The sequence below is a fragment of the Mycteria americana genome, chromosome 7, assembly GCF_035582795.1.
Source record: "Mycteria americana isolate JAX WOST 10 ecotype Jacksonville Zoo and Gardens chromosome 7, USCA_MyAme_1.0, whole genome shotgun sequence".
NCBI classification, from domain to species: domain Eukaryota; kingdom Metazoa; phylum Chordata; class Aves; order Ciconiiformes; family Ciconiidae; genus Mycteria; species Mycteria americana.
This window is the reverse complement of record NC_134371.1, coordinates 24,894,843-24,907,522: the sequence shown is the minus strand read 5'-3', so window position 1 is coordinate 24,907,522 and position 12,680 is coordinate 24,894,843. Positions and strand designations below refer to the sequence as shown.

The 12,680-nt window shown below is 47.8% G+C and overlaps 1 protein-coding gene across 7 annotated transcripts in view; it reads left to right on the top strand.

The window, feature by feature from the left end:
* Window positions 1–12,680, top strand: part of ST6GAL1 (ST6 beta-galactoside alpha-2,6-sialyltransferase 1) — a 59,762-nt gene that overhangs the window by 17,769 nt on the left and 29,313 nt on the right. For 4 of the 7 annotated variants that reach the window (XM_075507437.1, XM_075507435.1, XM_075507436.1 and 1 more), the window contains one exon: window positions 3,013–3,179. The gene's annotated coding sequence lies outside the window, so the exon portion shown is untranslated. Of the gene's footprint in view, window positions 1–1,584; window positions 1,895–2,183; window positions 2,648–2,699; window positions 2,812–3,012; window positions 3,180–12,680 lie in introns of those variants that run through there. The other 3 variants (XM_075507441.1, XM_075507439.1, XM_075507442.1) reach the window with 3 other exon arrangements.

The following is a 12,680-nucleotide window of genomic DNA, read 5'->3' as shown; positions in this document are numbered from 1 at the left end:
AAAAACCCCAGGCAGAACCTTGCTTCAGTGCTGTCATTCAGAGAGCACTTCTGCTGCATGAAGGAAGTATGCTGTGACAAAATGAGGTGCAGGATTATAATGTCTTGTTTTGTTTTGTTTTGTTTTAATGTTTTGTGATGTGTGGGGAGAAGAGAAGGCTGTTCTACCAGGGGCTGGGCTCCTCAGCCCACCACACAGACTTCTGCCACTTGAGTGATCAGCAGATGGTAGCAATGAAATGGTCTTCTCTATGGACTATGGGTGAGCAGGATGCTTTGCTGATAGGAAATACAATTTCTTTTACAAGAACACAGACAGCAGGATGTTTTCCTCTGCCAAAGCAGCCATCAGGCAATTGGTTATGCTGCAGCTGGGTAAGGTGGGAAGGAGAAATAATTTCTCACCCGTAGAAAGAAGATAAGCTGTAAGTCTCTGCCAGCTGCCAGTGGGAGGGATGCTGAACGACAGCAGAGGCTTGCTGCCTCCTCTTGCCTCCTGGTCCCACTATCCATGATCACTGACTGTTAGTGCACATAGCTGTCACACTGGAGCCTGGATGTTACTAGGATATTAATTCCCTTCAGGCAGATAAACTCACCTGGGCTGGTACTAGACCTTCAGCATCCTCTACTATCTTTCCATAAAGATCCTCTGTCTGAGGAGGGAAGAAGAATTAATGATAAATTAATGATAATTTTTTACAACATTGTTGTGTGTGAGGGGGTAATTTTGGGTCCTTACTTAACCTTGGCATCTTCCAAGGTATCTTCTCTTCCAGTAACTCTCTGCTAGTATTCCTGGTGATGCAAAGGCTTGCCCTCTAGAAATGCTGTGTTGATGAATTTGTCAAACTCAAGCTTGACCAGAAGGCAGGCAGGCCTGATCACTCTCATGCTCATGGCTTGTAGGACAAGTGCTGAGAATTCGAGCTGCCCATCCTGCAGCTGGTGATTCCCAGCACGGGCTCTGTGCACATCTAGAAGGGGCTGGGCCACCAGAGCTGCTCCTGAGCAGGCAAACTCGCTGTCCTGCTATGTTGAGGCGTGCACGTCCCCTCGATCCTCTTACCTCCTGGAGATGCTGGTGAATATTTCTGAGCATCGTGCCCTGTTAGTGGGAGGGAGCAGGCAGACAGCTGAGCAGCTCCCTCGGCCCCAGCCTGGCCGTTGTGCTTCCTCTCCCAGCTCTGCGGCTGCCCCAGGCGCTGCCACGGCAGAAGATGTATGCCTCCGATGGTATCTCTGGGTTCACTTTTCAGTCGTGTATAAAGGCAGACTTGGGCAGGGAGTGGGAAGCCAGAGGTGGATTGTTGTACACTTTTAAGTGATGTCCCTGAAGAACTGCTGTGTGGCTGGACAACCAGTGTGCAGGGCTTGCTGTGTACCGCCTGTGTTTTTCTGCATCCCTTTTCTCTCCTGTTTGCATTGTTTCTCTAACTTAAACGTGCCCTTACTGCAGGCCACAAAGCCTGGTATGAGCACAGTCTGCAGCAAGGGGATCTTGCTGCTCTGCTGAGCTCGCTGGCTGGAGATTTCCTAGCCTGGCATGTAAATGTGCTGGGGCTCAGGCTCACCATTACTTATCCAGCCTTCCGGTACTGCGTTACAGCTGTCCTGTAGTCTGCCTGTCCAAATTTCCTCGCGTGAGGGTGGCTTGCTCCAATTGCTTGCTGTGATGGCTGACCCCTTGCTGGGTGAGGTGGCTCTCAAAGGTGCTGCTATGCCGAGGTACACTGCTGGCTGGGAGATGCTAGGAGTGTATTTTTCAGTCTAGCAGCCAGCTCTTTCTGTTTTCCTCACCTTTGACGTAACCCTCAAGTGTCGTTTTAGTTTCATTATTTCTCACCCAGCGAGAACCTGCACCAGCCGGCGCTGATGGGACCGCAGCGCTCATGGTAAGGCATTGCATGTCGGTGTCTCTTTGCACCGAGCAGTACCCCTCTTCTTTTTTCTATCTTCCTCCTTTCTTGCTTTTTACCTCTCTTTTTTTTCTATCTTCTCCCTTTCCTCATCACACAAACTTTGTAAAGCCTAAACTTTTTCCCCGCTGCTTTCCCTCCCCTGCAGTGGTGTGCTGCAGTGGGTTGGGGTCCTCCAACCCACTACCAGACTGCCACAACCCACTGCCAGATAGTTCAAGCTGGCAGTAATTTGGGATATCAGCATATCAAGACCTCTCCTTAACCTGTGAGCGCTTGGGTTCCCTGCTGAGAGCAGAAAGCTGATCTCCTGGACTTGGGGGTGAAACATATGCCAGGCCATGCATATACACTGGAAACTTGCCCAGGGCAGGATAATTATGGGACATGGCATTTTTCGAGCGGACCATGTGCTCTCACTTGCTGAACAGTCTTGTGATTAATATCTTATTTAAGAGGATTTTAGGACACGTGCTGCAGTTACACTGAGCTTCTTCTAGAAGTAGGGGAGAGGTTAGAAAAATAAACTCTGTAAAGGCTGTTTTGTGTTTCCAGCGAGGGTCGTCAGATAAGTGCACTGCATCACTGCTCTGTTGCATCAGCGTAGGCAGTGGGTTTTGTTATTAATGGTTCAGTGGGAGAGGGATCTGCAAGAGGGGCTTTGCGCATGCGTTTATACAGGCTGCGTTGCTGAGATCTCCTTAGGGACCCAGAACTCCAGTGCTGAGGGTGAGTTCTTCTGCCCTGATCTTGGCATTACCAGCTCTCCCTGACTCTGGCTCCTGGCATTAGACTCTGGGGAGTTCTGCAATCAGCGGGTCTTCACCAGCATATTTTGCCTTCAGAATAAGGCTCTGTGTGCTGTTTTACTCGAGCACAAGTTATGTTTAAAGGTGTTGGTGGCTCGGTTGTTGGCCTCACTCAGGACACCCTTGCCTGTGGTGTGGGTGCAGCAGCATCTGTAGGCTATGGGCGTTTCTGTGTCACTGCTGACTTGCTGTGTAGTCCCGGCTGGTGGTTGTAGTCCCCAGTCCGGTAGTTTCTGATCAGTCTGATGTGACTGTCTAACATCTTCCCCTTAATTTCTTTCCTAGGCTAGAGAACTCGATTAAAAGGGAGATGGGAGCATGAAGAATTGCGTGCAGAGCACGGATGTGCTCCCTGTGGTGGCATCTCCTACAGACCTTACCTGGCAATCTACTTCTGCCTGGAAGGGTTTGATAGGAACTGCTGTGGACAGCGAAGGAACCTGGAGATGAAGGTGATGACCATGGCTCTTCCTCTTCTTTTCCCTGCCCTTCTTTTCCCTTTCACATGCCTGCAGCAAGAGCACAGCTGCTGTTGGCATGATGAGGCCACATACATTCAGAGGCACTGCTGTTTGCACTGGGTCTGTCTCGTGTTGCCTGCGGAGTTGGGAGGACAGTGAAGAAAACAGGAAGAGTTTTCTGCCATTCCCCTTGCAACTATCCTATATTTCTTCTTTAAAGCAAAATAAAACATTTATTCTGCTTCTTGTGGGAGCCCTTGTAGATGTTGATATGTATTGGTTATGCTCCAAAGATACGTGTCTAAGATCCAGTGATTATTCTGACTTGCATAAAATTAGTATAAGATATGTGCTGGGGCTCATTTCGATTAGGGCTTTCCCAAGAAACCCTCTGGGGATATTGCCGTTGGTGCTAGGTTAGAGTAATTAGCCGGCTGCTTTCACAGCTGACCTCTGCTGAACATGCCTGAAGTGCTTTTATTGTTGTTGCCACTACTTTTCCTTTCTGTCACTCTTCCCCACCAGCATCCTGCCCCTTAACGCAGTGCTGCAAGCCTTTGGCAGCTGCCTCCCGGGATGACAAGCTAGTCCAAAAGATCCATATCACATATTGAATATTCCTAGAGCTCTGTGCTTCAGCTTTGGGCCTGATTAGTCCAATAACTGTGTGAATGCTGCTACCCTTTGGCATACAATTAGTGTACACTGTAAGGTTTTGATCATGCAAAGCAAGACTCTTGGGCAGCCTGAGCCATCACAGTGGCTGGGGAAGGCGGTGATGCTGGGACCCCGCCTTTTCTCTTGTGCATGAGAAAGCTAACTTGGTAGGGGGCATTTTTGGAGGTGACTGCAAATACAAGTATTGGGTTTATGCCTGTTTTCATGTGTGAAGAAGGTTTGGGAGGACCTCATTGTATAGCTGTTTCTTTAAATCCTTAACTTGCTGTTATCAAGAGTACCAGATGTTCCTCCTCGCTTCCTCTTCTGCTGGTAACATGCTAATCTCCTCTCCTCTGCTTAAATCCTGAATCTTTAATACAGAAAGATTCACCACCCTTTTTTCCTTTCTGGCCAGGGAATGCTTCTCCCTCCCAGTGTTGTATTACCTTTAGCATTGCAAACTGAAATGCTTGGGCTGGGGTGGTGGAGCTCCAGCAGCCTGCCTGCCTGGAGGCTGTTGGATTTCCATCCCCAAAGAGGGCAGAGAGGAGGCAGAATTTGCATGGATGTTACGATGGAGCAGTATGGGGCCTGGGGAGTGTTGGTAGGAGTGGCAACACACTGCCGGAGGTGGGTGAGTGGAGAAGAAAGAGCATGGCATGTTGCCTTGGGCATCTTTTCAGCTGCTCTTTTCACGGGGAAAGAAGGAAACTAAGCTGGAGAGAGCTTGATTTCTGGTTAGGTGCGATTTGGGGTATAGAATAGAGGATCAAAAAAGCAGGTCAGCTGTGAAGCTCCACCCCTGTAAAACTTCTCTTTTTTTTTTTTAATTTCGTGTATATATGGGAGTCATCCTCTCTCAGGAGGTGTGGGAGCACAGGGCAGCTCTGTGTGCATGTGCAAAGTACAGATATGCAGCAGTGACTGATTACTATTATTTTGACCTTGGTTGGGTGCCAGTCTTCAGGACAGCTGAAATCTAAGGCCAAGCCAACCTCTCAAGCACAGGTTCACTTTTAGTGCTGAGATATTCCTTCTCTTAACATGCTTTGGTAACACTGAACTGAAGAGTTACCTTCCATTTGTGCCACGACAAAATCTTTAGTCCCTTTTGAAATGCTCAGAAGTCTTCCTGTTGAATGCAAACCCAATCCCCTGTTACTAAATACAGTTTCAGACTAGGCAGCCTGGTTAGGCCTGGCTTGTAATATACAAAGGCGGCTGGGGGAGTCGAATATCTGAAAACCAGAAAGTGATATATTTGGTCTGTAGTGTCTGTATCTCTCAGTCTGCCCAGCCCTCTTGTCAGCAGTTACGCTGTTTAATATGTTAATAGCTGAAATGGCAAAGGGCCTTCTCTCTTTCCTCCTTTGGGCACATCTGAAATAGGGAAGTAAAACCAAAAATAGGCACACACACTCCCTTCGCACCCTGGTGCTCCATATAGCTGTGTGGGAGCCTCTGACCCCTGCTCCTTTAGAAAGTGGCTTGTGGCTGAGCAGAGCCTGCCCGTTTGAGAAGAGGGACTGTTGATGTGTTGGGTCTAGGTAGTCGAAGGTGGAGGAGAGAAGGACAGGGATGTGCTTCGGTGTGTTGCGTTCAGGTTTAGCAATGGTTCTCCAAGGTGGGTGTTCAGACCAGTGGAGCATGCTCAGCAGAACCTTGGACCACATATACAGTTTCCTTTAATGATAACAGGATGATGTATATGTAATCATATTGTGTAAGATCAACAGAGTAATTAGTTCTGCGTACTTCATGCTGAAGTGTGGTGCCAGCCCACCTGCTTGTTTTCACTGAAGTTTTGCATGTGCTTTAGAGGTGGCTCCACCAGGACTATCAGTTTGGGGCAGCTTTTGCTATCAGGAGTTAGCTGTTGGTGTGTGTGGCTCTGCGGCCCTCTGGTGTCAGCCTGCTTCTGTATATTCAAGGCTTCTACTGTCTTTCTTATATGCATGAGGTCTATGCTGTGTTACACTATGGCAGAAGACACCCATCTCAGACATTGCTTCGCACTTGAAGTATCCTATAGGACTCATGCATCAGCTCTGATACACCTTGGTGAGCAGAGGACAGAAGACCAGAACAGGCACTGCACGCAGGGGATCCGGGAGAGATGGGAGAAAAGCTGATCAAAAATGCAGATAAGGAAAGGACTTCCATCAAGGGAGGGAGGGAGGGAGGAGGGCTGGAGGTGGTTATACGGATCTCACCAAGGCAGGAGGGCAGTTGCCTGCCACTGCACTGTGGGGAAAGGGCACGGAAATTACAGCATCCCCTCGTGCGGTGCCGATGCTGGAAGGGGTGTGAAGGGCCTTAGGGAGGATTTCCCAGGAGGAGGAGGAGAGACCTGGAGATGCAGACACAGTAGGAAGGCACCCAGTCCTCATGAGTAGCATGTATATCCATCTCCAGCCCTCCTCCCCGCCTCCACGCAGTGCTCTGCAACTTTGGTCTCTTAAAAATAGCTCTTTTAAGTACCGGTGCATTCAGAGGAGTTGTTTTGCCAAGCGCTAACCACCAGAGCTGCTGCACGAGCATTTGATCAGACAGTGCAGAGTACAGCACTTTGATCTCTCCTGGCAGTAGCAGCGCCCTGGCAAAGTCAAAGGGTTCAGTGGAGCCGGCGCCTCTAGACAAGCGCGTGGGAAATTTTCACTTGGCTTCCCTGCTCTCATGCAGATGGGTTTTCACCTCTTTGGGCTGTAATCTGCTGAGATCTCTGAAAGAGCTCTGATGTTTGGTCAGCTTGTAAAGACCTCCCAAAAAGGGCATGGGAGGTTGGCTGCAAGTGTGCTCGTTTCTGAAGCAGTGATGCTCCATCCTATTTGAGATGGCTGCAGATAAAGCCTTATGGTGATCCAGGCAAAGATAAGGCTTTACACACAACCCAAAGTGAGAGGAACCTTAAAAACTGGGGCAGGCTTATAATTTTTATCCCTGTACTTTGGGGAAAAAAAATTAAAATTATTGTTCCTAACAGACCTCAGAAAATATTCGTCAGACTGATGCATTTTTTTAACTAGTGATTTCTATATTTAATAACTTCAGAACGAGGAAGAAAAGTTCAGAGAAGATGACTTGTAAATGTAATTTCCCTTGACAACATACAACTCTGACCTATATGCATGTTGGACAGTTTATGAAAAAGCTTTCATTTCAGCAATATCAATTTCTTATTGTATCCTGAATGCATTATTACCTAATTCAAAAATAGGTGGGAATAGGTATATAAGTACATACGTATATGTATTTGTTATATATTTGAGAGAGATAGATACACATTTTAGCAGAAGCAGAAGAACCTTAGCTGATTCCTGAAAATAAAAAAAAAAACCCAAACCAAAAGTCTAATGAAATGCAAATTAATAATCCCAAAATAGTGTGAGAAGGCTTTGCTAGGCTTCTGTGTTTTTTTTCTTTGCTTTGATAGTGGAGTGTTGCAGCTCCTTCTACATGAGAGGAGATACTCTAACCAGCATAGCCAGGGCTTGGAGGTTCTCTGCCAGTTTTGCCTCAGGGGCTACTGGTGTGATGGCCCAAGGATGGAAAAGAAACTCTGTGCCTCCTGTCAGGAGACCCCAGGATGGCCAGGGCTGCATGCCTTCAGATGTCTGTGCAAGCTTAAAGCATGGTGTGGTAGCAGCTGAGCTCCCATCCTGAGAAGCTGGAGGGGGAGATCATGGAACAGAAAGTGAGGTACACTGCTGGTAAGGACCCCTTCAACAAGAAGAGGGAGGAAAGTGGAGATGAAGGGTCACCTAGAATCAGCTCCCATGAGGCTATGGTGGTATTCCCAAATAAAAAACTTAAAAACTTGTCCCTTAAAAGTGTACTGGAGTAAAAGTAGACAGATTTGTTTAAATAAAATTAATGAGTATCTTCTAACCAAAAGCCAGATCAAAAGTCAGCCCTGTTTAAAGTTCAGTGAACTTTAAGCCCAGTGCTTTTCCACTTTGAGCTTGGATCAGGTGCATTCAGCAGCAGGATGAAATGGCCTTGTCTCAGATAAATTGGGCATGTGCTAGAGGTGGCATGAGATGACCCTTGCAGTCTTCAGCACCATGTGGGATGTTACGTCATGTGAGATCGCTGCTGTGTGGAAACACCCCCTTCTTGCTCTAAAGCGGTTAGGCATGGTGTCCCCCCCAGGGTGTCCTGTGAGACACCCCCAGCAGCTGGCAGCCACCACCGCGCACGTGGAACATCTCGGCTGGATTTTGCCAGGTTCCTTGTCTGCACAGAAGTGTATCTGCTGCTGGGTTGTGGATGGTTTTGGCACTTGGACTTATCCGTGCAGTCCATTGAGGCATGTTATTGTAAGAGATGACTGTAAATAGTGTTACCTGCACAGCCTCATCTCGGAGACAAGTTTTGCAGTATTCTGCACCTTCTCCCTGGTTTGTAAAGGTTTGTTTCAACCAAATGTCAAGTGCTTTATGCTGCCGAGCAGTTTCCTTCTGTCCTGGTTTTGGCTGGGATGCAGTTAATTTTCTTTCTAGTAGCTGATATAGGGCTGTGTTTTGGATTTAGGATGAGAATAATGTTGATAACACACTGATGTTTTAGTTGTTGCTATGTAATGCTTACACTAGTCAAGGACTTTTCAGCTTCCCATGCTCTGCCAGGTGTACAAGAAGCAGGGAGGGGGCACAGCCAAACTGGCCAAAAGGCCATTCCATACTATGGGATGTCATGCTCGGTATATAAACTGGGGGGACCTGGCTGGGGGGCAGTGATCGCTGCTTGGGGACGGGCTGGGCGTCAGCCGGTGGGGGGTGAGTGAGTCAGCGGCTGTGTGTGCTTAGTTGCTGGCTGGAGTTAAACCATGACAGTCCTTTTTGGTGCCCAAGGTGGGGCATGAAGGGTTTGAGATAATAACAGATTAACCAGAGTGTGTTAAGGAATTTATATCTTTTAACAGTTGTGGGTCACTATTGATTCATCTGTTCTCTATTAGTTTATCTGATCTGCACCATGCTAATTTTTTTGCTGTACATGTTAAAGATCAGTGTTGGTTTTTGCAGCTTGCTGTGTTCTGCAGGATTAGTGATGTTTTGCCTGGGAGATTTGTTATTAAAACACTGTCCTTGAGCTTAACCTGGTATTTGGGTTTTATACTGAAGCCATTACTGTACTTAGGGTACCACCTCATGGAGACGATTAGCAATTATACTTCTTCCTCTGAGAGGTTTTTTATGGAGGAAATACAGAATGGCACCTTCTCTACCTTCTTCTATGATGTTTCTTCCTTCATTACAATAACTTTTCAGTATCTTAAACATCCTTGGGTAGTTAAGGTACTTCTACTGGTGTTTCTTGGGAATATTGTTTCGGTTTTGTCTAAGGTTAATATGCAATTTAGTAATATCATCCAGAGATCTGCCCCAAGGCTGTATAGTTATGAGTGGCAGCATGTGTGTGATAGCATGAGCAAATGCCTAGGATGGTGGACGCCTCCAGTGTTTTGGAACTTCACCCCTGAACAAGTGCAGAATCCTGAAAAATTAGTAGAATATTTGGAAAAAGTATGCTGTCACCCTGGCAATTCTAGGGAGATACAAATCACTGCAGTGTGCTGGGGCCTGGCCCATGCCTGCCAAGCCCTGTTCAACACTATTCAGTACCCTCAAGGGGAAGAGAAGGTCTCTTAGTAGTCAACATTCTTCTGCTCAAGAGAGAGGATATAGAGGGTACACACCATGGGGCTCCCTATGGTTTTACCTGCGTGACCACGGGGAGGATATGAGGAAGTGAAGTGGAAAATCTGCATCAACCCTAGAGGGATGGGTATGTGAGTTGCAAGGAAAAACAACCCCACATAAAGGGGTTCTTTGAGGAAAATTGCTGCTGCGGTTTCCAGTGGATAGTTCCCCAGACAGAGTAGATGGGCTGATCTTACTCCTGATTTTAATGAAGGAGCTCCTGACTCCTATGTACAAGAAGTGAGTAGCAAATACTATGACCAGGACTAGGGGGGGCCCTGCCTCCAACCAGGTGGAGGAAAGGGGCAACCACGTTTATTGGACTCTGTGGATTTGATGGCCTGGCACATCAGACCCACAGGAGTATAAGGCTCTAGCAGACACCAGTGCACAGTGTACCCTAATGCCATCAAGCTATATAGGGGCAGAACCCATCCGTATTTCTGGAGTGACAGGGGCATCCCAACAGCTAACTGTATTGGAGGCCGAAGTAAGCCTAACTGGGAATGAGTGGCAAAAGCACCCCATTGTGACTGGCCCAGGGGCTCTGTGCATCCTTGGCATAGACTACCTCAGGAGGGGGTATTTCAAGGACCCAGAAGGGTACCGGTGGGCTTTTGGTATAGCTGCCTTGGAGACAGAGGAAATTAAACAGCTATCCACCTTGCCTGGTCTTTCAGAGGACCCTTCTGTTGTGGGGTTGCTGAGGGTCAAAGAACAACAGGTGCCAATCGCCACCACAACAGTGCACTGATGGCAATATCACACCAACCAAGACTCCCGGATTCCCATCCATAAGTTGATTCGTCAACTGGAGAGCCTAGGAGTGATCAGCAACACTTGCTCACCCTTTAACAGTCCCATGTGGTCAGTGCGAAAGTCTAATGGGGAGTGGAGACTAACGGTAGACTATCATGGCCGGAATGAAGTCACACCACTGCTGAGTGCTGCTGTGCTGGACATGCTGGAACTTCAATACGAACTGGAGTCAAAGGCAGCCAAGTGGTATGCCACAACTGATATTGCTACTGCCTTCTTCTCAATCCCTTGGGCAGCAGAGTGCAGGCCACAGTTTGCTTTCACTTGGAGGGGCGTTCAGTATACCTGGAATCGACTGCCCCAGGGGTGGAAACGCAGCCCCACCATTTGCCATGGACCGATCCAGACTGCACTTGGACAGGGTGAAGCTCCAGAACATCTGCAATACATTGATGACATCATTGTGTGGGGCAATACAGCAGAATAGGTTTTTGAGAAAGGGAAGAAAATAGTCTAAATCCTCCTGAAACCTGGTTTTGCCATAAAACAAAGTAAGGTCAAGGGACCTGCACAGGAGATCCAGTTTTTAGGAATAAAATGGCAAGATGGACATCATCAGATCCCAAATGTGATTAACAAAATAACAGCCATGACTCCACAAACTAGCAAAAAGGAAACACAAGCTTTCTTAGGCATTGTGGGTTTTTGGAGAATGCATATTCCAAACTGGTCTGATTTGTAAGCCCTCTCTGTCAAGTGACCCAGAAGAAGAATGATTTCAAATGGGGCCCTGAGCAATGACAAGCCTCTGAACAAATTATACAGGAGATAGTTCATGCAGTAGCCCTTGGGCCAGTCCGGGCAGGGCAAGATGTAGAAAATCTGCTCTACTCTGCAGCCGGGGAGAATGGCCCTACCTCGAGTCTCTGGCAGAAAGCACCAGGGGAGACTCGAGGTCGACCCCTAGGGTTTCGGAGTCGGGGATACAGAGGATCTGAGACTCGCTATACTCCAACTGAAAAAGAGATATTGGTAGCATGTGAAGGGGTTCGAGCTGCTTCAGAAGTGGTTGGTACTGAAGCAGAGCTCCTTCTGGCACCCCGACTGCTGGTGCTGGGCTGGATGTTCAAAGGGAGGGTTGCCTCTAGACATCATGCAACTGATGCTATGTGGAGTAAGTGGGTTGCACTGATCACACAGTGGGCTCAAATAGGAAACCCCAGTCACCCAGGAATCTTGGTAGTGATCATGGACTGGCCAGAAGGCAAAGATTTCGGAATATCACCAGAGGAGGAGGTGACACATGCTGAAGAGGCCCCACTGTATAATAAACTGCCAGACAATGAGAAGCAGTATGCCCTGTTCACTGATGGGTCCTGTCATATTGCAGGAAAGCATCGGAGATGGAAAGCTGCTGTATGGAGTCCTATACGACAAGTTGTAGAAACTGCTGATGGAGAAGGTGAATCAAACCAGCTTGTAGAAGTGAATGCCGTCCAGCAGGCTTTAAACATTGCTGGTCGAGAAAAGTGGCCAGTGCTTTATACTGACTCGCAGATGGTGGCAAATGCCCTGTGGAGGTGGTTGCAGCAATGAAAGCAGAGCAACTGGCAGCGCAGAGGCAAACCCATCCAGGCTGCCGCATTGTGGCAAGATATTGCTGCCCAGGTAGAGAACCTGGCTGTAAAAGTACGTCACGTAGATGCTCACATACGCAAGGGTCAGGCCACTGAAGAACATCAAAACAACCAGCAGGTGGATCAGGCTGCTAAGACTGGAGTGGCTCAGGTGGATCTGGACTGGCAACATAAGGGTGAATTATTTATAGCTCGGTAGGCCCATGACGCCTCAGGCCATCAAGGAAGAGATGCAACATATAGATGGGCTCGTGATCGAGAGGTGGACTTGACCATGGACACTATTGCACAGGTTATCCATGAATGTGAAACATGCGCTGCAATAAAACAAGCCAAGTGGTTAAAGCCTCTGTTTTATGGAGGGCAATGGCTGAAATATAAATATGGGGAGGCCTGGCAGATCGATTATATCACACTCCCACAAACTTGCCAAGGCAAGCACCATGTGCTTACAATGGTGGAAGTAACCACTGGATGGCTGGAAACATATCCTGTGCTCCATGCCACCACCCAGAACACTATCCTGGGCCTTGAAAAGCAAGTCTTATGGTGACGTGGCACCCCAGAAAGAATTGAGTCAGACAATGGGACTCATTTCCAAAACAACCTCATAGACACCTGGGCCAAAGACCATGGCATTGAGTGGGTATATCACATCCCCTATCATGCACCAGCCTCCGGGAAAATCGAACGATACAATGGACTGTTAAGGACTACACTGCGAGCAATGG